The sequence below is a fragment of the Danio aesculapii genome, chromosome 17 (genome assembly GCF_903798145.1).
Source record: "Danio aesculapii chromosome 17, fDanAes4.1, whole genome shotgun sequence".
NCBI lineage: Eukaryota > Metazoa > Chordata > Actinopteri > Cypriniformes > Danionidae > Danio > Danio aesculapii.
Window position 1 is genome coordinate 50,632,516 of NC_079451.1, and position 23,168 is coordinate 50,655,683.

At 40.0% G+C, this 23,168-nt stretch overlaps 1 long non-coding RNA gene and 3 pseudogenes across 1 annotated transcript; all 4 read left to right on the forward strand.

Moving 5' to 3' along the window:
* Window positions 1–3,159: 3,159 nt before the first annotated feature.
* Window positions 3,160–10,861, forward strand: LOC130244129 (uncharacterized; annotated as a pseudogene).
* On the forward strand, window positions 5,073–6,352 carry LOC130244485 (uncharacterized). Its single transcript, XR_008839233.1, has 3 exons — window positions 5,073–5,160; window positions 6,116–6,232; window positions 6,299–6,352. It is a non-coding gene; the product is annotated as an uncharacterized LOC130244485 (long non-coding RNA).
* A 2,120-nt stretch (window positions 10,862–12,981) lies between the features above and the next one.
* On the forward strand, window positions 12,982–16,079 carry LOC130244484 (zona pellucida sperm-binding protein 3-like; annotated as a pseudogene).
* Window positions 16,080–18,511: 2,432 nt separating this feature from the next.
* Window positions 18,512–21,615, forward strand: LOC130244483 (zona pellucida sperm-binding protein 3-like; annotated as a pseudogene).
* Window positions 21,616–23,168: the final 1,553 nt, after the last annotated feature.

Consider the following 23,168-nt stretch of genomic DNA (forward strand, 5'->3'; position numbering starts at 1 on the left):
AGTGTTTTTTTCTGATGTACAGCCGCCAGAAGAGCTAAGTTATATCCCTCTTTGTAAACAACTATATTTTTCATGCAGAAAATAAACATATTTTAAATTGTTGATGTGATGCTTTTCTCTGTCTGCTTTTACTTGAGTGAAAAAAAGTGTAGACTTTTTAAAAATTGTTTATGATAATTATATTATGTATTATGTTTACTATTATTATGCTTTTTCTGTGCGCTTTCACTTGAGTGACAAATGTGCATTATTTATTTATTTTTTTATAATTATTTTGAGGGGTTTCAGCTTTATTGACAGGACAATGGAGATTTTAAGACAGGAAAGTGTTGGGAGCAGAGATAGGGGATGGATCGGCAAAGGACCTCAAGCCGGGAATCGAACTCTGGTCGCCGCAAGCACCTGGGTGCTATATGTCAATGCACTAACGCAGGGATGGGCAAACTCGATCCTGGAGGGCCGGTGTCCTGCATAGTTTTGCACCAACCCTAATCAAACACACCTGCTTGTAGCTTTCTAGTGATCTTGAAGACATAATTAGGGTGTTCAGGTGTGTTTGATTAGTGTTGGAGCAAAACTCTGCAGGGACACCGGCCCTCGAGGATCGAGTTTGCCCATGCCTGCACTAACCACTAGGCTATTGGCGCCGACAAAATGTGCCTTATTAATAGCTATTTATCTTGATTATGATTTTATTATTATTATTTAGCCATTTAAGTACTTTACTAAATACAGCTTACTGGAATAAATGAAATAAATTGTTTTACATTTTCCATCTAATTTCTATTAAATTTCTCTGTTATTTCAACCTTTTTTTAATTAATTCAATTCAATTCACCTTTATTTGTATAGCGCTTATACAATGTAGATTGTGTCAAAGCAGCTTCACATAAAAGGTCACAGTAAATAAGAACAGTGTAGTTCAGTTTGTAGTGTTAAGTTCAGTTCAGTTTAGCTCAGTTCAGTGTGGGTTCAAATATTGAAGGGCAAATCCAACGATGAGCAGCTCTATAGATCCAGAACCATGCAAGCCAGAGGCGACAGCGGAGAGGGAAAAAAAACTTCACTAATGCAGAAGTGAAGAAAAAAAAACCTTGAGAGAAACCAGGCTCAGTGGGCACGACCATTTTAATTTCTCCGCTGGCCAAACGCTCGTGCAGAGCTGCAGTCTCAGTGGACGGAGGCTGGAAGCTGGCCTCAGCGAAGACTCGTCTGTCTCTGGAGCGTCACAGGAATCAGTCTCATGTTCTCCACTCCTCCATGACCACCACAGTAGCTGCTCAGGATACGGCCTGCTCCAGGATATGGAAACCTTGGGATCATCTCGTCGTTGGTCTTGGATCGAATCAGTGACTCTGCATAGTCTGAGGGCCTCAGGAAGAGTATCCCCAGGTGGAAATGGAGAATAAAGAAAATAATTAGCGTAGCTGATGTTCACAGTGTATATAAACAAGATGCAGAACCTGTGTGGAAGCCCCTAAGTGGTTCACTGAGTGTATGCTTTACTGAACAGATAGGTCTTTATCTAGTTTTGAATTGGGAGAGTGTGTCTGAGCCTCGGACGTTATCAGGAAGGCTATTCCAGAGTTTAGGAGCTATAAATGAGAAGGCTCGACCTCCTTTACTCGACTTTGCTATTCTAGGTACTACCAGAAGCCCTGAGTTTGAGACCTTAAAGAGCGAGTTGGATTGTAGCGAGACAGAAGATTGGTTAGATAAACAGGAGCTAGATTATTTAGTTAAGCAACTGTATTTTTCATGCAGAAAATAAACATATTTTACATCGCTGATGTGATGCTTTGTTCTGTTTCTTTACTTGAGTGAAAAATGTCAAATGCAGTTTTTATTGTTATTATTTAGCTATTTTACTTTACTCAAGTACAGCTGACTAGAAAAACAAATAATTTTATATCTTCCATCTAATATTTTTATTTTACTTCAGCCTTTTTTAAATAGCTATGTTTTTCATGCAGAAAATAAACATATTTTAAACCATTGATGTAAGGATTTTTGTGTGTTTTTATACCCGAGTGAAGGAATTTAAAGTGCATTGTTATTTTTATATATGCTATAGAAATATGCTACATTCTTTTTGATTAATTTTATTGTCTATATCAGTGTTTCCCAACCTGTTCCTGGAGGCACACCAACAGTACATATTTTGGATGTCTCCTTTCTGACCCATTAACTTCAGGTGGAGTCTCTTCTGATGTTATGATGAGTTGATTCAGGTGTGTTTGATTAGGGAGAGGTTGAAAATGTGTACTGTTGGTGTGCCTTCAGGAACAGGGTTGGGAAACACTGGTCTATATTGTATTTCTATACTCCTGATAGTTAAAACTGACCAATTTCATTGTCTAAAGTGAATGATGTTAATGTTAAATTTTTTGTCGTACTTTCAATGTTCAACAGCAACCACAAGAGGGCTCCACCTTCATTCGATGGTTTTATGAATGCATCCCAAATTGCCTACAGTAAGCTGGAAAAGAAAAGACAACATGAGAGAATTCACAGTGCATTTACCTCTCTACACTTTTTAAAAATGAAGATCCACCCTTTTCTCATAAAGTCCAATGTCTCATGTGTTCTTAAATGATGTTATCATGCAAACACTACCATAGACATTTTCAAACCTGATTACTCATCTATACCAAGCTTATATATGTAAAGACAGCTTATAATGCTTTTAAATGGCCTTTGGTGTAGATTTTTGTTTCTCAGCAAAAATAGCCATAGATGCTGAGATGATATTAATGCCAAACAATTACTTGTATATGGCATTATAATGAAGAGTTTAGATGCAAAAAAGAAGTAAATACCATCTAAAATGTTCTGCTAAAATTAGCTTTTTTTTGGTTGTTTTTTTCTGTAGGCTCAGAAATGTTTCTTTTATGGTGTGATGGTAGGTTATTTTCATTGCATGTGAAATGAAATGACACAATAAACATAGGAGGTTAAATAGAAAGCTAGCTTATGAGGGAAATTTCAGATGCTATTGAATAGGTATTTGCATTTGAACTTTTTATATCCACATTCAGCCTTAGAATTTATAAAACTGAGCTAAATACCTCCCAAATAATCTGTATAATATATTTTTAAAATATCTATCATCTGTGTAATCTCAGATGCAGTTTTGATTAAAAGAGTTCATATCACATATAAATTAGTAGTGGTAGTATAGTTTATTGTCCTTGGAAATGAATTTGTGGACACCATGATGCTGCAGACATACAATAAACAAACAATATTAACAATAACCCAACAAAATTCAAGATAAACTCTGTTAATAAACTCACTGATAGAGGAATTCCTTTATCAAAATAGTTCATGATTCTTAAATCAAGAACAGCCATTAATTAAGTCTCCTATTGGCTGATGACTTCTAGAAGCTTCCTATTGGCTAGTCCACAAACTGTACAGGTCCAGAATGGATCAAAGGTACTCAATTAAGCTGGAAGGGGTGGAGCCATCTTAATTCAGAGCTGTATAAAGGGCAAAGCCTAGCAGAGATGAGCATTGTGGCATTGAGTCTTCAAGCATGGAGTTCCTTCAAGGTGTATTAGTCCTGGCTTTGATTGCTGTATTTGATCTGACCAATGCACAGGGAAGTTTGAGCAATGTTCAAAGTCCAGAGGTTTCAATCTCAGAGGTGTTCCTGCTCTCTGGGAACCATTTTTAGTCCTGATGTGATGGTGGCTTTCAATAGTCTTGACTCTAGGAGACCTGTGGCAAGCTCCTTTAGGTCTTCAGGAGAAGCTGATGCTGCAAGCTCCTGAACCTTTCACATGGAGGTTCCCATTGTTGCTGAAGCCCAGAGAGAGTTTGCCACAAACTTCCAGCTGAAGCAGCCTGCATCTCCTGGCAGCACTGTAGCAGTTCACTGTGGTCCAGATCGTGTTATGTGGAGGTCCAGCAGGATCTGTTTAGCAATGGTGAGTTGATCCAGCCAGCGGGTCTGTCTTTGGGAGGACGCCCTGTTGTTGGTCAGGACCCGAACTCTGGCGTGTTCATTTGAGTATGCAATTCAGGACCCCGACAGTGTGGTGATGGTAAGAACTTTTCCTGGCTTATTTGTAGTTGGGGTAAACCAAAGTACCTCCAGGTAGCGTTTTGTGGTGCAAGTACTGTCCCCATCCCCTTGACTTCTGAAAGGTTAATTTTAATCCTTACTAAATTTTCTATGGCTTAAAGCTTCCTAATTTAAAAAAAATCTGGTTTCCTATGATTTGTTTGGAACAAATTAAACGTGCTAAATGGTCATGTTTGGGTGAATCCCTTTCAATTGGTGCTTGCTCAACTACTTTCTGGATCAAATGGGGGTCAAATGACAAGTTTAGATTTCCCCCCCCCCGTGTACAATGGTTTCCAACTCCTAGTATAAAGCCAGTATTACTTTAAACTGGGTGTTAAAGAGGGTCAGATTGCTTTATGCTTAATATAGAATGGGAAAAATGGTTTCTGAAGCATCTTGCCTTTAATCTATGTCTTTAATTGATAGATGACTGAGGATGAGCTTGTCTACACTTATACTCTACTACACCCCTGAAGCGTTTCCTGGGACTCCTATTATCCGGACTAATAGTGCAGTTGTGTGTTCAGTGCCACTATCCAAGGTTAGTAGACTTGGTGGTAATCCAGCTTGGCCATGTGCAACTTGAATATAGCTTACTCTATACAATGTGTTAAACTGGTAGCCTTGACTTGCATTAGGAAACACTTGAATTATGCTTAAATGGCTTCGGTAACAGAACTCCGTTAACATCCAGCTACATGCTTTACTAGTGACCAGCAGTCCATTTATTGCCTGATTCTTTACCTCAGGCTTCACAATGTGAGCAGAATGCTTGATGCCAGCATGGACCCCTTTTGGCCTCATCAGAGGTTGGCGAGGATATCTTGGTCTTCTCCCTGAATCTCATGACTGGTTGGTGCAGTTCTTAAGCCTTCTTTCAAGTGTTCCTGTATCTAAACTCCTTCCTCTTGCAGATGACTGGTCCTATCAGAGGCCCTCAAATGTTTATTCCTGGGTAACATGATTAATATTGAGGCTTCTGTGGGGTACAATCATGTGCCTCTGCGTGTGTATGTGGACCGCTGTGTGGCTACTCCAGTACCTGATCCAGAAGCTCTGCCAAGATATTCCTTCATTGAGAATCACGGGTAAGATCATGATGTAGCGCAGTTGAATAGCATACAAGGTCAATATTTGAAGTGGATCAGTGTTCAAAATTAAGACTGGGTTTTCAAAGTGGTCAAACAATTGACTTATCCATCAAATGTTGACTAGAGCAGTCCTTTGTCTACAGTAGCGTTTGTCCTTGAGGTGGATCAAGCTTCTCAAAGACTTTCTAAGACCATAATGTTCAACTAAGGCTACTTTGAAAACCTTTCTGAAGGTGACTTATTTAACTTGTGCTAACCCCAGAGCTAGTGTCCTTAACTTTGACTTTCCTAAATGACAAGTTTTAATCATCACTGACACCTAAACTGGCTCTGGGCCAGGCATGTACACTTGCACAGTATTATCTAAGCAAGCTAGTAGAATGCAAGTTAATTGACTAGTTTGGGTGTATAGTGTGTTGGACTTAAGTGTTTAGGTATGGGCCAGAATTTGCTACAACCTGGTCAAACAATTGAGACCTGAATCAGCACTTGATTAATGGAGACACTTGCTGGACTTTAGTACTCCAGGAACAGGATTGGTGACCCCCCCCCCCCCCCCACCTTAGAACAATGGTTCAATGATCAGGTTAACTCCCTCAACGGTTGTCACTGGTGCAGTCTATTGTTCAGTTGCAAAAAATTGTCCAGACCTGCTCTTGGAGGTATATCTACATTTTTCCTTAACTACTCTGGACCTTAATGTTGACCCCAATGGTAACTTAAGATGAGACCATTTGGCTACAGTAGTCAGTTTTAAATGGGTATTCTCTATTAGACTAGTTCAATAGTTGGGATTGCATTGAACTGACGCTTTAGTCCACCTTGTGAGTTTGGACTAAACTTTTAGTTTACTCCTGAATTAATTTGAGGTCGGTTTAATCTTAGCTTGTACCATCTTGATGCACCCCCTCATCTCCCAATCATGGGCAAGATTTTATTTTTTAACTATCAGGTGCTTTGTGGATGCCAAGGCTACAGGTTCCAGCTCCCACTTCTTGCCTATAGCCCAAGAAGACAAGCTCCGTTTCAGTTGGAGGCCTTCATGTTCCAGGATACACCCAGTCCTTTTGTATGTTTGTGAGTTAATCCAGCATCTTGGCTTCTACGTTGACTTAATCATTACTGTCTCTTGCAGATCTACATTACATGCCTTGTGAAGGCCACTGTTGCTGCTAGACATAGTGACCATTGCACAAGTCCTTCCTTTGCTAATGGGTATGTGATCACTCTGAAGAGTTTATTTGCTCTGTTGAAGATGTTTGGTCTGACTTGTGTTTGTTGCAGATGTTTGCTAATGATGGACACACAGAGCCTGTAACTGCTGTGACTCTAAATGTGGTCATGGTGGTGTTGAAGGACCCCAGCTTACTGGTGAGGCTTTAGAGGTGTGTTCCTCTACTCTTACTGTTTTGCTTTTGACTTCAGTTCTCCTGCTTTATCTTGTTTCCTCTTTCTAGGCATTCAGTGGGAAGGCAAGGCCTTGGTTGGTCCTGTAGTGATCAAAGACACACAAAGGATCTTGTTTAAGTGAATACCTGATGAACAAGCCCTTGCACTGATTTTTAATAAATGTGTGAAACCTTATCTTTGGCTTGCCTCAGTTTGTAAAGCTGGTTACCATAGGATAAGAAACAATTGCTCAGAAGCTGATGTTGTCACAAAGAATCTTTATTTGCTCTTTATAGTAAATTTACTCAAGCATGAGAATTTGAGTAGAATAAAGTTCTGCTCTATCAGTAACATCACTATGTATTATAGCCAAATTAAGTTATGCAGTAAACCATACAAGTATTAATGCCTTTTATAAACTCCAATTCTTTAATACAAAGTTAAAATCCAAGAAAGTTAAATTAAGTAGTGTTTCCTTAAACATAACATTACTGGCTTAAGCAATTGCAAGTTTAGGACTCTACACTTTAACTGTTGCAATAACTTTTGCCTGCCCTCTACCAAATGGTAAATGTTCTGAAGTGACTTTAAACAATCATTAAGTGTTAAATGGCTTGAATGCACAACCAGTTTTTTCTTCTGCATCAAGTTTGGTACTTTAAACCAATTAACCATTTGGTAGAGGCTTATATTGTAAGAAATTATGGGATGGGTGAATGCATTAACTAACTAGTTAACTGTCTTTGTTTTCTTGGTGGGGCAGTTTAAATGGTAAGTAATTTATGACCTCTAAAAAAAAAAAGTTAAGCAACCCATCTCATGTACTGTCCATTTTATGATCTCTTACCTTCTGGTAGAAGATGCAGAACTTCAGCTGGAAGCGAAACAGACTCAAGAACTCTTCTATTCCTGTCAATTAGGCTGAACACTGAGTAATAATTCTTTTGCATGTTTGGCTTTTATAATTGTCAGAACATGCTGAAGTGCTGTGAGTCCACATAATTTCCCCTTGACGGACAAAGCAAACAAACTCTTATTGTGAATTATCAAACTACCACTTTCCTGTGTTATAAAAGAACCCTAAATATTTCATAATATTGGTCATAAAGACTGGTTTATACTTAATGCATCAGTGTAATTCACTTTTTTTTTTTTTTTATTCAACATGAACCATCTGTAAGCTCAGATGCCTTTTGGATTACAAAGTTCATATAGTTTAATGGTTAGATTTTAATTATTGTGTGAAGTAATATCCAGTATTACAATTTTAAGCCTGTGATACTCTTAAAAAGAATGCAAAAATACAATGATGCATAATTTCACGTTACTTAAGTCAGTGTTTCCCAACCCTGTTCCTGAAGGCACACAACTGTACACATTTTCAACCTCTCCATAATCAAAATAACACCTGAATCAACTTATAACATCAGAAGAGACTCCAACACCTGAAGTTAATGGGTCGAAAAGGGAGACATCCAAAATATGTACTGTTGGTGTGCCTCCAGGAACAGGGTTGGGAAACACTGACTTAAGTTAAGTGACTGGATTGTAACATGTTACTTTTTCCCCAACACTGATCATATCTACTATCTGTGTAATCTCAGATTTCATTTTAGACTAGAATACTTATCAAAAATAAATTGTCAGTTTGTTGATCGTTAAATCAAGAATGGCAATAAATTAATCTCAAGCCTCCTGTTGGCTGATGACATTCTAGAAGCTCCCTATTGGCTAGTAGAGTTTGTGGACCCAGAGTCCACAAACTCTACAGGTCCAGAAATGGATCAAAGGTAATCAATTAAGCTGGAAGGGGCGGAGCCAACCTAATTCAGAGCTGTATAAAAGGGCAAAGCCAAGCAGAGGTAAACATTGAAGCATCAGGTCTGCAAGGATGGAGTTCCTTCAAGGTGTATTGGTGTGCTGGCAGTGCTTGCTGTGTTTGATGTGACCAATGCACAGGGAAGTTTGAGTGATTCAAAGTCCAAGAGGTTTCAACATGAATCTCAGAGGTGTTCCTGCTCCTCTTGGAACCATTTTTAGTCCTGATGTGATGGTGGCTTTCAATAGTCTTGACTCTAGAAGACCTGTGCAAGCCTCTTGGTCTTCAGGAGAAGCTGATGCTGCAAGCTCCTGAACCTTTCATGGAGGTTTCCAATTGTTGCTGAAGCCCAGAGAGAGTTTGCCACAAACTTCCAGCTGAAGCAGCCTGCATCTCCTGGCAGCACTGTAGCAGTTCAATGCGGTCCGATCGGGTTCATGTGGAAGTCCAGCAGGATTTGTTTAGCAATGGGGAGTTGATCCAGCCAGCGGTCTGTCTTTGGGAGGACGCCCTGTTGTTGGTCAGGATCCAAACTCTGGGGTGCTCATCTTTGAGTATGCAATTCAGGACCCCGACAGTGTGGTTATGGTGAGAAATATTTTTATTTTGATATACACCAACCTCCATGTAGAATCTTGTGGTCGAGTACTTGAAAGGTAGGTTCATGCAGTTTTTGAAGTTTAAACTTGTGTCCAGGTCAAGTTAACTAGCAATGCTGCTGCAGTGTCTTAAATCTTTTTGTTTTATCTTTGGAACTTACTTGACACTCTTTCTTCAGATGACTGAGGATGAGCTTGTCTACACTATACTCTTACTACACCCTGAAGCATTTCCTGGGACTCCTATTATTCGGACTGATGGTGCAGTTGTTGGTGTTCAATGCCACTATCCAAGGTGTGTTAGATGTCTTCTACACTTAACATGAGTAAAACCAGGTTGACAACTTCTGTTCCTGCTATGTAGGCCCTTGTAGTAACCAGTCCACCTTGATTCTCTTTCTCCAGGCTTCACAATGTGAGCAGTAATGCCTTGATGCCAGCATGGACCCCTTATGCCTCTGCAGAGGTTGGCGAGGATATCTTGGTCTTCTCCCTGAATCTCATGACTGGTCTGTGCAGTTTCTTTTAAACCTCGTTCTTTCAAGTGTTCCTGTATCTAAACTCCTTCCTCTTCAGATGACTGGTCCTATCAGAGGCCCTCAAATGTTTATTTCCTGGGTAACATGATTAATATTGAGGCATCGTTATGCAGTACAATCATGTGCCTCTGCGTGTGTATGTGGACCGCTGTGTGGCAACTCCAGTACCTGATCCTGAAGCTCTGCCCAGATATCCTTCATTGAGAATCATGGGTAAGATCACATTGGCAGTGTTGAATCATGTCCAGGGGTACTCCATCTTTGTTGAAGTTGTGTTGGTGAGACTAGAGTGGGCCCAGTATAATGTAGAAGTAAGCTAAATTGTTAGAGAACTTAAAATAAGGTCCTGTCTCTGGTCCTAAGCCAATGGTGCTTGCTACTAACCATCCTTTGACCCCAGTAAATTCTCTCTTGTTGGCTTAGCTGCTTCTACCCTAAAGCCTAAAAATACACTCCTGAACTGCTGGTAAAGATTCAGTAGCCTTTATGGTGTCTAGTAAGAAACTTTTCCAATTTGGTACCTTCACTTTTCTAGAAACTTCAAAGTAGGTATTTGGGCCTTGCAGTTCTCCACATTAAGTGATCAGCTTTCCGGAAGCATCTTAAGACTGTCAATAGTTCTGGGACTGTTTTTGAAAGCTAGTGGACATGCTTTAGCTTTCTGAAGGTGTTACCTAGAATCATTGGTAGGATCAATTTATGCTGTTGCTCTGTGCCCTTACAACCATGATTAAGAATAGCTTTGATAACTTCTGCCATCAGGTGCTTTGTGGATGCCAAGACTACAGGTTCCAGCTCTCACTTCTTGCCTATTTCCCAAGAGGACAAGCTCCGTTTCCAGTTGGAGGCCTTCATGTTCCAGGATACACCCAGTCCTTTTGTATGTATTTATGAGTTAATCCAGCATCTTGTCTTCTATGTTGACTTAATCATTACTTCTCTGCAGATCTACATTACATGCATTGTGAAGGCCACTGTTGCTTCTAGACATAGTGACCATCTGCACAAGTCCTGTTCCTTTGCTAATGGGTATGTTGCTCACTCAGTTTATTTTTCCTGTTGATGTTTGGTCTGACTTGTGTTTGTTGCAGATGGTTTGCTAACGATGGACACCACAGAGCCTGTAACTGCTGTGACTCTAAATGTGGTCATGGTGGTGTGAAGGACCCCAGCTTACTGGTGATGGCTTTAGAGGTGTGTTCTCTACTCATGTTTGCTTTTTGACTTAAGTTCTCCTGCTAAACTTTGTTTTCCTTTTTCTAGGCATTCAGTGGGAAGGCAAGGCCTTGGTTGGTCCTGTAGTGGTAAAGACACACAAAGAATCTGATTTGATAAATGATAAACCTGATTAAACCAATCCTTGCTCCATTGTTTCTGTTAATTTAAGACCTGTAACCACTCACTTCAATAGTTGACTATAATGTGGGATAGTTACAGATTGCACCATTCAATCAGAAGGGGATGTATTTAAAGATCATTGACTTTATTGCTCTAGTACAGGGATGTCTGAACTGTCCTGGAGGGCTGGTGTCCTGTAAACTTTTAGCTCCAACTTGCGTCAACACTGCTGCATGGATTTTTCTAGTAAGAGCATGACTAGCTAGCCCAGGTATCTGATTGGGGTTGGAGTTTAACTTTGCTGGACACCAGCCCTCCAGGAATAAGTTGGGTCATGCCTGCTCTAGTATTTTGACTTAAGCATGGATGACTGTAAGATATCAATTAATAAACCCTATCAATAACTTCGTATATCCACATTTTGCTACCTACATTAAGCTCAGACCCCTATTAGGTTTTGTCTAATGGATAACTGGTCAGTTTCTTGATGGATTAATAAACCAGCTGTATATTTGTTTGCATTTCATATTAAATGAAGTGGTAATGTCATGTGAAACTAAGTTTGGATTTTATTTATATAAATGTAAACTAAAGAACCTCCCAAATATTTTATTAATGACTTTAATATTGGTTTCCTGATTGTCAATCTGTCATAGTTGGTCAAGGTAACTTATGGTTTAAAGTTGAGTTGTAAGGTTGCACAATGCACTATTTAAAAGTAACACTCAGATGTATGCTTTCATGCTATTTAAAATGAGACCATTCAGATGGTGCTTTGGTGTACCAGAAATGTAATATTCTTGAGTAACAGCTGGGCACTACAGACATGCACCTGTGTGCATAGCCTGATAGAAATCTGTTTAGGATTGCAAAATGTATGGCACTTTGTGACATGGTGTATCTAGTGTGCAACCCCTTTTAAGTAGCAGTCACTCTGGACTTTTCTCCTCAGACTTCCATTCATGTGCATGCAACTGCGTCAGACCTGAAAAGTTTGTCAAGTTTGCAGGCCACTGCATTGCAAAATCGCATCACTTGACTGCATGAGACCAATTGAGGATCAAAGCATGACCATTCTGGACAATTATAAAAAAACATTGACTTTTTTGCTTTAAAATGTTTAATTCCACCCCCTTTTCGCAGCTCTGTACTACACATTTTTGCCAGCTCAAATGCGGTCACACTGCACTTTTCTCCCATAGACTTCCATTCATACGCACGCGAATGCGTCAGACTGGAACCGCAAGGTCATGCGTTAAGTTTCACAGGTTACTGCTGTGCAAAGTTCAAGCTTGGTGAAGTCTGACCTGCGAAATCGCATCACTTGACTGCGTGAGACCAATCGAGGATCAAAACATGACCTCTCTGACAGAAATTTAAAACATGGACCAATCATTCGCTTTTTTAATGTCTAAACATCTTGTTTAATCCCACCCCTTTTCACAGCGCCGTACGCAAGCTCAAACTCTAGTGTGACCGCAGCTTAAAGCTACGGTCACACCGGCTTTGTGTGTGCGAAATTCTGTTCGTGCGGCGCTGCGAAAAGGGCAGGATTAAACAAGATGATTAGACATTAAAAAGTGAGCGATTGCTCCATGTTTTAAATTCTGTTCAGAGAGGTGTGTTTTGATCCTCGATTGGTCTCATGCAGTCAAGTGATGCGATTTAGCAGGTCAGAGTTCACCAAGCTTGAACTTTGCACCGCAGCAACCTGCGAAACTTAACGCATGACCCTGCGTTTCCGGTCTGACGTATTCGCGTGCGTATGAATGGAAGTCTATGGGAAGAAAAGTCAAGTGTGCACCTTAACTCTTTAAAAAAACACAAACAATTACTCTAGATGATAAGTATTACTTCTTTACCATCACCGATAACATTTCTAAGCTAAAATGCTATTAAGATTACAAAAGCTTAATCGCTTTATTGATTTTAAATGCAAAAAATATAACATACATTAATTTTTTTTTATTATTATATTTTTTTTTAACCCCAACTGATCATAGTATAATTTCTGTAAGCTTAGATTTTTTTATTTTTAGATTACCTTAATTATCATTATTAAATTGTCAGTTTGTTGATTGTTAAATCAAGAACAGCCAAACATTAAAACCTCAACTCTAATTGGCTGATGAAATTCTAGTAGCTTTCTATTGGCTTGTTCACAAACTCTTCAGGTCCAGAGGAGGATCAAAGGTACTCAATTAAGCTGGAAGGGGTGGAGCCAACTTAATTCAGAGCTGTAAAAGGGCAAAGCCAAGCAGAGATGAGCATTGTGGCATTGAGTCTTCAAGGATGGAGTCCCTTCAAGGTGTGTTAGTACTGGCTGTTATTGCTGTGTTTGATTTGACCAATGCACAGGGAAGTTTGAGCAATGTTCAAAGTCCAAGAGGTTTCAACATGAATCTCAGAGGTGTTCCTGCTCCTCCTGGAACAGTGTTTAGTCCTGATGTGATGGTGGCTTTCAATAGTCTTGACTCTAGGAGACCTGTGCAAGCTCCTTTAGGTCTTCAGGAGAAGCTGATGCTGCAAGCTCCTGAACCTTTCACATGGAGGTTTCCAATTGTTGCTGAAGCCCAGAGAGAGTTTGCCACAAACTTCCAGCTGAAACAGCCTGCAGCTCCTGGCAGCACTGTAGCAGTTCAATGTGGTACAGATCGGGTTCATGTGGAGGTCCAGCAGGATCTGTTCAGCAATGGTGAGTTGATCCAGCCAGGGTCTGTCTTTGGGAGGACGCCTGTTGTTGGTCAGGACCCGAACTCTGGCGTGTTCATCTTTGAGTATGCAATTCAGGACCCCGACAGTGTGGTGATGGTAAGAATTTTATTTTTTTAATACCTCCCAGGTGTTGTAGTTGCAAGGCTGGTTTTTGCAGTGTCCCTGACTTTGCTTTCAGGTTGACTTTCGTTTTAAAAGTGTACTGTGTTAATTCCAGCCATGACTTGTCCATAGAGGACAAAATATCATTTGAATGTCAAGAGACGGGTTTCCAACATGCTTTAAACCCCTTTCCAAAACAAGATAGAACCACTACATGATCAAGTCTGAGATTCCCTTTCTGCACATGATTTCTATTGGATCCAACTAAGCAGTAATCGTAGTCTAGTGGGTAGTCCTAAAATTGCCATCCTGGAACCAATCTGCAAATGATGCCAGAATTCCTGGTTATGCCGCTGCGGTGTCTTTATTTTGTCTAATCCTTTGGTAGAACTTTAACTTTAAAACTCTTTCCTTCAGATGACCGAGGATGAGCTTGTCTACACTTATACTCTTACCTACACCCCTGAAGCGTTTCCTGGGACTCCTATTATCCGGACTAATAGTGCAGTTGTTGGTGTTCAATGCCACTATCCAAGGTGTGTTCTAAAGGCTTCTGTGCTTAAAGTAAAACCAGTGACTGATTAGCTTCCACTTAAGTAGATCTTGCAGTAACCAGTCCATTTTAATTTACAACCAGGCTTCACACTGTGAGCAGTAATGCTTTGATGCAGCATGGACCCCTTATGCCTCATCAGAGGTTGGCGAGGATATCTTGGTCTTCTCCCTGAATCTCATGACTGGTTGGTGCAGTTTCTTAAACCTCGTTCTTTCAAGTGTTCCTGTATCTAAAACCCCTTTCCTCTTGCAGATGACTGGTCCTATCAGAGGCCCTCAAATGTTTATTTCCTGGGTAACATGATTAATATTGAGGTTCTGTGATGGTGTACAATCATGTGCCTCTGCGTGTGTATGTGGACCGCTGTGTGGCTACTCCAGTACCTGATCCAGAAGCTCTGCCAAGATATTCCTTCATTGAGAATCATGGGTAAGATCATACTAAGTTTAATGTCCATGGTCTGCAATGGAATGTATCAGTTTTCAATTGTTCTGCCACTTCCAAAGCAGCTCAAACAAGTTTAGTCAAGGTTTTGGTTTGGCAAATGTTGATCAAAGTAACTCTTACTGTATGTGACCCTGCAGCCCAAGACATCTGCAGGGTTATCTGGCAAGACATGGTTACTCACTGAAACTAAGCAGGGCTGAGTCTGATTAGTACCTAGGTTATTGACCACTTTTGAAAAACTACATTGCTGTTGAAGTCTTATTGGTGAGGCCAACAGGGAGTGCTTTGTACTGTGGGTTCCTGTTGCTTTAGTATGGTGACTGTTAGTAAGCACCATCTTTATGAAGTTAAACTATTGACTCTGAGTGCCAGGCACTTGCTGTAACCATTTGACTGCTGGCTTGGCTGTTTTTCTACCCCTGATGGTACACCTCCTGCTCTGCAGTAGGACAATGAGTAGGTTCTGAGACTTTGAATCTGGAACATCCTGATCCTGTAGCAACTTCAAGATGAGTACTTCTGGGGCTTGCAGTTAAATTAGACGTGGATCAGCTCTTAAATTGTCCCAAAACTAGGTCAATGGTTTTTGGATTACTTGAAGTTGTATCTACTTGCCTCTTTCGTGGGTCCGCTTTCCTGCAAAAGTTACACTTGGGACTAAGTTGCTTATTGCTGCTTTCTTGGGATTTGTTACGTGGAATCATTGGTAGTACCACTTAATGCTGTTCCTCTTGCTCTGCCCTCAACCATGTAAGGAATGTTCGCTTCTTGCCATCAGGTGCTTTGTGGATGCCAAGGCTACAGGTTCTAGCTCCCACTTCTTGCCTATAGCCCAAGAAGACAAGCTCCGTTTCCAGTTGGAGGCCTTCATGTTCCAGGATACACCCAGTCCTTTTGTATGTATTTATGAGTTTAATCCAGCATCTTGTCTTCTACGTTGACTTAATCATTACTGTCTCTTGCAGATCTACATTACATGCCTTGTGAAGGCCACTGTTGCTTGCTAGACATAGTGATCATCTGCACAAGTCCTGTTCCTTTGCTAATGGGTATGTTGATCACTCTGAAGATTTATTTGGCTCCTGTTGAAGATGTTTGGTCTGACTTGTGTTTGTTGCAGATGGTTTGCTAATGATGGACACCACAGAGCCTGTAACTGCTGTGACTCTAAATGTGGTCATGGTGGTGTTGAAGGACCCCAGCTTACTGGTGATGGCTTAGAGGTGTGTTCCTCTACTCTTACTGTTTTGCTTTGACTTCAGTTCTCCTGCTGTAACTTTGTTTCCCTCTTTTCTAGGCATTCAGTGGAAGGCAAGGCCTTGGTTGGTCCTGTAGTGGTCAAAGACACACAAAGGAATCTTGTTTGATAATGAGTAAACTTAAGTAGGTTTATTAAATTGCTGATTTTTAAATTGCTCCATAGTTTCAACTTGTTGCCAAGCATGGATGTCAGTATACTTGAGTACAAAACTCCCATCAAAAACCTTTTAGTTTTGTAGATCCACATTAGCTCTAATGCACAAACCTACCACTTCTGCAAGCTCTGACATCTACTTGCACTCATCATGGATGACTGTTAGTTTCTTGATTACTTGAATAAAACAAGCCCAAAAAAAGTTGTTTACTGTGTATTGACTTTATTTTTTTATAAGCTATCAAATTGTCCAAGCATGTAATAGTCAGTGTACAATAACAAGCCTCTCTCCCTTAAACAATCATCTTTCCTTAACTTAGAATGTTCTTAACAATGGCAAGTAACAATTTTAAGCTCAGATGCTACTACTGTTTAAAACGTTTAATCTGAAGAGAACAGTCCCAATTGATTAACCGTAATTTAAGACCTGTCATATTTAAAACCAAGTCTTAGGATGTGGTCAAAGGGGGTTTTTTTTTATTATTTTTTTTTCTCACTAGACTAAAATGCAGCAGACTAGAATTGCAAGCTCATGTGCAAGTTTTGCAGTTTGTTTAGCTGCAAAGTTCAAGTTTGTTTAACTCTGACTTGCAAATTGCTTGAGACAAATTGAATATCTGACCTCACTGGACCATAATTTAACATGGGCCATTTATGTTTATTAAAATCATGGTCTATTTTTGCCACACGGTATGACCATTTAAATGCCCAAACTCTAATGCAAGCATAGCATTATAGCTATACACGTCATAATGCTCTGTCAAATTATATTAACAATTTTAAAGCCGTCTTGTCTCTTAAAGTGGAAAATACTGTAACTCTTTACTTTTACTCAAAGGGTAACCATGTTCAAAATCGTCTTTTGTAAGCTGTTTTTGGGCAACTATGCAGGTATAGTGACCACAGTTGTATTGGGTAATTTAACTTTTTTTTTTTTTTTTTTTTAATATATATAACTTTTCCAATATTCTGAAAGGTATAAATCTGATAGGTGTTTTGAAATGAAACTTTAGTCCTATTCTGGAGACACAAAAGACTTGAATCTTGAAAGGATTAAAAATGGGTGTCTTGGGTAACATTTTGTTTAAAGTTACTAGATTTTAATATATATTTTTTTTCCTTAACACTGATCATAATTGTTTCTATAAGCACTTTTGAGGGACTTGGTGATGCAGTAGGTAGTGCTGTCGCCTCAGCAAGAAGGTCACTGGTTTGAGCCTTGGCTGGGCCAGTTGGCATTTGTGTAGAGTTTGCATGTTCTCCCCACATTCATGTGGGTTTTTCTGCGTGCTCTGGTTTCCCCCACAAGTCCAAGGACGTGGTACAGGTGAATTGGGTATGCTAAAATTGACTTGTGTATGGATGTTTCCCAGTCATGGGTTGCGGCGGGAAGAGCATCTGCTGCAAAAATAACATGCCGGATAAGTTGGCGGTTCATTCTGCTGTGATGATTCCTGATTAATAACGACTTAAGCTACAGTCACTGGCTTTGTGTGTGCGAAATTCTGTCGTACAGTGCTGCGAAATGGGGCGGTATTAAACAAGATAATTAGACATTTAAAAAAAAGACAATGATTGCTCAATATTTTAAATTTCTGTCCAGAGAGGTTGTGTTTAATCCTCAATTGGTCTCACACAGTCAAGTGATGTGATTTCGCAGGTCAGAGGTTCACCAAGCTTGAACTTTGCAACCGCAGGGAGCTGCGAAACTTAACACATGAAGCTGCGGGTCATACTTGACTTTTCTCCCATAGACTTCCATTCATACGCACGCGAATGCGTCAGACCGGAAACGCGGGGTCATGCGTCAAGTTCGCAAGTTGCTGCGGTGGCAAAGTTCAAGCTTGGTGAACTCTGACCTGCGAAATCGCATCACTTGACTGCATGGAGACCAATCGAGGATCAAAACACGACCTCTCTGGACAGAAATTTAAAAACATGAGCAATCGCTCCGCTTTTTTAATGTCTAATATCTTGTTTAATCCCTGGCCTTTTTCGCAGTGACGCACGACAGAATTCGCCACACACAAGCCCGATGTGACCGTAGCTTTACCCTGCGTTTCCGGTCTGACGCATTCGCCGTGCGTATGAATGGAAGTCTATGGGAGGCAAAGCCTAGTGTGACTGCAGCTTAAGCCGAAAAGAAAAATGAATGAATAAGCTCTTTTTTTTTTTAAGATTACCTAAAAATCACATTGATAAATTGTCACTTCGTTGATTGTTAAATCAACAACAGCCATACATCAAAAACCTCAACTCTGTGGCTGATGAAATTCTAGAAGCTTCCTATGGCTAGTCCTCAAACTCTTTCAGGTCCAGAGGAGGATCAAAGGTATTCAATTAAGCTGGAAGGGGGCGGTGCCAACAGTTTTCAGAGCTGTATAAAAGGGCAAAGCCTAGCAGAGATGAGTATTGTGGTATCAAGTCTGCAAGCATGGAGGTCCTTCAAGGTGTATTAGTGTTGGCTTTGATTGCTGTGTTTGATATGACCAATGCACAGGGAAGTTTGAACAACGTTCAAAAGTCCAAGAGGTTTCAACATGAATCTCAGAGGTGTTCCTGCTCCTCCTGGAACCATTTTTAGTCCTGATTGATGGTGGCTTTTCAATAGTCTTGACTCTAGGAGACCTGTGCAAGCTCCTCTTGGTCTTCAGGAGAAGCTGATGCTGCAAGCTCCTGAACCTTTCACATGGAGGTTTCCCATTGTTGCTGAAGCCCAGAGGGAGTTTGCCACAAACTTCCATCTGAAGTAGCCTACAGCTCCTGGTAGCACTATCGCAGTTTAATGCGGTACAGATCGGGTTCATGTGGAGGTCAGCAGGATCTGTTCAGCAATGGTGAGTTGATCCAGCCAGCAGGTCTATCTCTGGGAGGACGCCCTGTTGTTGGTCAGGACCCAAACTCTGGTGTGCTGATCTTTGAGTATGCGCTCCAGGACTGCAACAGTGTGGTGATGGTGAGAACCCTTTCTTTGTCTTAACCACAGATCCTCCAGGTAGTGCATGTCATCCAATGCCATTTTAAGGGGTTGCTCACTGTAGTTAACTATGTATTGACCCAATTGCTTAGCATGTGCTCTTTCAGATGCTTTGAATTGGCCTCTGAATGGGTCCCAGACTTGGCAAGGCAATTCAAGCTTTGTTTTACCAAAAGGTCTTTCTGAAGGTTGCACAATCATTATTTTGCAGATGACTGAGGATGAGCTTGTGTACACCTTCACTCTTACCTACACCCCTGAAGCGTTTCCTGGGACTCCTATTATTCGGCTGATGGTGCAGTTGTTGGTGTTCAATGTCACTATCCAAGGTTTGTGAACTTGATGGGGGACAACTCAGCCAAAAATTGTCGTTTACACAAGTTGATCCCAGAAAATGCATTCCTGTTTTGAATGCAATCATTTATTAATGCTGAACCTCTAGTGCTTCCTTCCTTAGTGGAGAAAAAGAACTAAGTCTTTATCAGTTTATCAATGACTTAACTGCTCTGCAATGCCTTAAATAGGTTAGGTTTTGGGTTTGGTGTAAAAGTTCAAGAACTAGACAGTTGATATTTGTCTTGAAATAGTTTTAGAGCAATGTTAAGGTTTCAATCCACTTAGTTAACAACTTGCTGAACGTTCAATTTCTATTACCTCCAGGCTTCACAATGTGAGCAGTAATGCTTTGATGCCAGCATGGACCCCTTATGCCTCATCAGAGGTTGGCGAGGATATCTTGGTCTTCTCCCTGAATCTCATGACTGGTTGGTGCAGTTTCTCTTTTAAACCTCATACTTTCAAGTGTTCCTGTATCTAAACCCCTTTCCTCTTGCAGATGACTGGTCCTATCAGAGGCCCTCAAATGTTTATTTCCTGGGTAACATGATTAATATTGAGGCATCTGTTATGCAGTACAATCATGTACCTCTGCGTGTGTATGTGGACCGCTGTGTGGCAACTCCAGTACCTGATCCAGAAGCTCTGCCAAGATATTCCTTCATTGAGAATCACGGGTAAGATCATGCATTAGTTGGGTTCAATCAAGTCCAAGGTCTACAATGGTCAATATTAGAAGTGGCTAAAGAGTTTTCAAAGTCTACCCAAGATAAGAATTGGCGTTAGATGGGTTGATAACTGTAGTCCTCTTTGGTGTCCTTAAGTTAATCTTTGGCTCTCTAGTGGCTAGTTTTCATGGTCCCATCACATAATGCTGCATTTTGACTTTCTAAGTGCTTGTATGGTTCCATTTTGAGAACTCTTGAATTTGTAGGTCTGCTACTGAAGTGGATCAGCCTTATGAGGTTGTACTAACCAAATTGAAAGCTTTAGACCCCTTTTACTCGTTGTAGAATCTTTCAAATGGGTATTTTGCAGTGTACTTGACATTCCTGCTGGATCACTTGTACAATTTGGCTCCGGTCTTACCAGTTAACTTTTAGACCATCTAAAAGGCCTCTTACAATTCGTAGAGTTGTAATCTGATGCCTCTTTACTCTTGAACTGCCCCTATGTGTACCCAATTTAACTGACAACTCTGGACCACGTTAAACCATAGAAACCCTCCAGATGGACCTGTTGGGACTTGCAATTAGTCTGTGCATTAATCTAAGACCAGAATGGTATCTAGTTTTAGTACCACTTAAAGTCGGTTTACTACTCTAGTCCTGGATATCCACTGTCCTGCAGACTATTTGGACCCCTATTATTTTCTCCCATCAGGTGCTTTGTGGATGCCAAGGCTACAGGTTCCAGCTCCCACTTCTTGCCTATAGCCCAAGAAGACAAGCTCCGTTTCCAACTGGAGGCCTTCATGTTCCAGGATTCACCCAGTCCTTTTGTATGTATTTGAGTTTTGTTGATCCAGTGTTCTTGCCCTCTGCATTGTTGATGGGTTTTCTCTTTCTCTTGCAGATCTACATCACATGTGTTCTGAAGGCCACTGTTGCTGCTAGACATAGTGACCATCTGCACAAGTCCTGTTCCTTTGCCAATGGGTATGTTTGCCATTGATTAGGACAATATTTGGCAGATACAACTCAATCTTGACAACTTCACAATATTTTGACTCAAGATTTAAGCAATGAAACCAGTAAAATAAGGCTTGTGTCTTAGTCTTATTGCTTAAATTGAAAAGACTCTTACAATGCTTTTACCTGTGCAATGTGATATAAACTGCAAGAACCACAAGGTTTTTAGTCTAGGTTTCAGAGTTATGTAAAAGGGTCTTCGCTTTTGATGTAGTTGCTTCCTCTTACAAGTTTCTTTGTTCTGGATTTCCTTCAGATGGTTTGCTAATGATGGACACCACAGAGCCTGCAACTGCTGTGACTCTAAATGTGGTCATGGTGGTGTTGAAGGACCCCAGCTTACTGGTGACGGATTTAGAGGTGTGTTCCTCTACTCTTGCTCTTCCAGTGTTTGCTTTGACTTAATTACTTAAATTTTTCTTCCTCTCTCCTCCCAGGCATTCAGTGGGAAGGCAATGCTGTGCTTGGTCCAGTCGTGGTTAAAGACATGCAAAGGAATCTGATTTAATAAAACAAACCTTATTAATCTATCATTGTGTTTGACTCCTTTCTCCCTCCCCAACTCTAAAGTTGTCCTGGGGGGGAAAAACACTATAGGATGCATTGTTTTAATAGTTTAAGAAACTAAGACTGAACAGATTATCAGGTCCCATGTGACCTAATGTGCTTGCCCATAGTTAATTCAGATATATATATTAACAAATATATTTATTAATAAATAATTCATATACAAGTTAAAATTAATGTTTATTGACTTGTATAAAGTGTAGTAAATGTTTTGTGTAAAGTGTGCTATGAGTAAGTCCAGTGTATATTTAATACATATAGATCTTGTTATATATATATATATATATATATATATAGTACATGTTTAATCAATGTGTAATAAAATATACAATAAAGTTTTATTTATTTTTACATTATATATTTATCTTTTATTTACATGACATTCTCAGTTTTTTTTTTTAAACCCTCCAGATATGGAGCACAGTAAAACTTATCTTAGCTTTGCTTAAATAAAGTCTGGAGACTGTACATGATCCTGTATTTTGGCAAAGGATAATGCATGAAGGTGACTGCTTCAAGAGCATGGCATTAAAAAAAAGTACATAACATGAAGACAAAAGATGACATTTAGATGACAACTTAATGATAAACAGTTAGTCTTGGAGCCTAACATTAGTGTTACAGATAACATGGTATTGTATATTACAGTTAAATATAACATGGTGTTCTATTGAAATGTTACAAATCCCTTGAACTATGTAATGTACATTCATTTGCTACATGTAAAGTGCTGTAAATGTGGAAATAAGCAAATCTAAAGAGCTTAAATTTGACTTTGGAAAGTATAAGAGATTTGTTTTAAAGGGTAGTTCACCAAAACAAGTACACTTTACTGTCCTTCATGCGGTTTCATACATTTCACTTTCCTTTTTCTTTTGCACAGCTGAAGTCTGCAGGACACTGGCCCTCCAGAACTGAGTTCGGACACACCTGGCCTAGTGAGAGCTTGATTAGCTAGCCCAGGTGTGTCTGATTGGAATTGGAACTAAACTTTGCAGGACACCAGCCCTCCAGGAATAAGTTTGGACACCCCCCTACTAACCATTGACTATGTGCTCTGGAAGTCAATCAGGCAGGTATCAACATTCTTCAAAATAACTTGTTCATATAATAATAATAATGATAATTAGGGTGAACTGTCCCTTTAAGGGCACTGAGTCTTGCCTCTTTTCAGACTTGGATGCTTTCTACACACACACACACTCAAGTGGCCAAGAATGCAAGAGTGCTTATTAACACAGGCCCAAACATGAACTGAAAGTGCAATAACAAAAGTGTTAGTGGCCCGCCCATTTTAAAGCACAGTTTGTTCCTAATTATTCGCATGACATTTCACCTGTACATTCACTTTTGTTATTCTTTTAGGTGAGATGAATAGCGGTAAGCAATGAAAACAATGCTGGCAGCAGGTCACATGACAAAACAATATTATACAGTATTACCAGATAACTTTAACCACGTAAGTCTCAAATAAAAACACGACAACAAAAATCACCCATTAGATTTATTTTTCCAC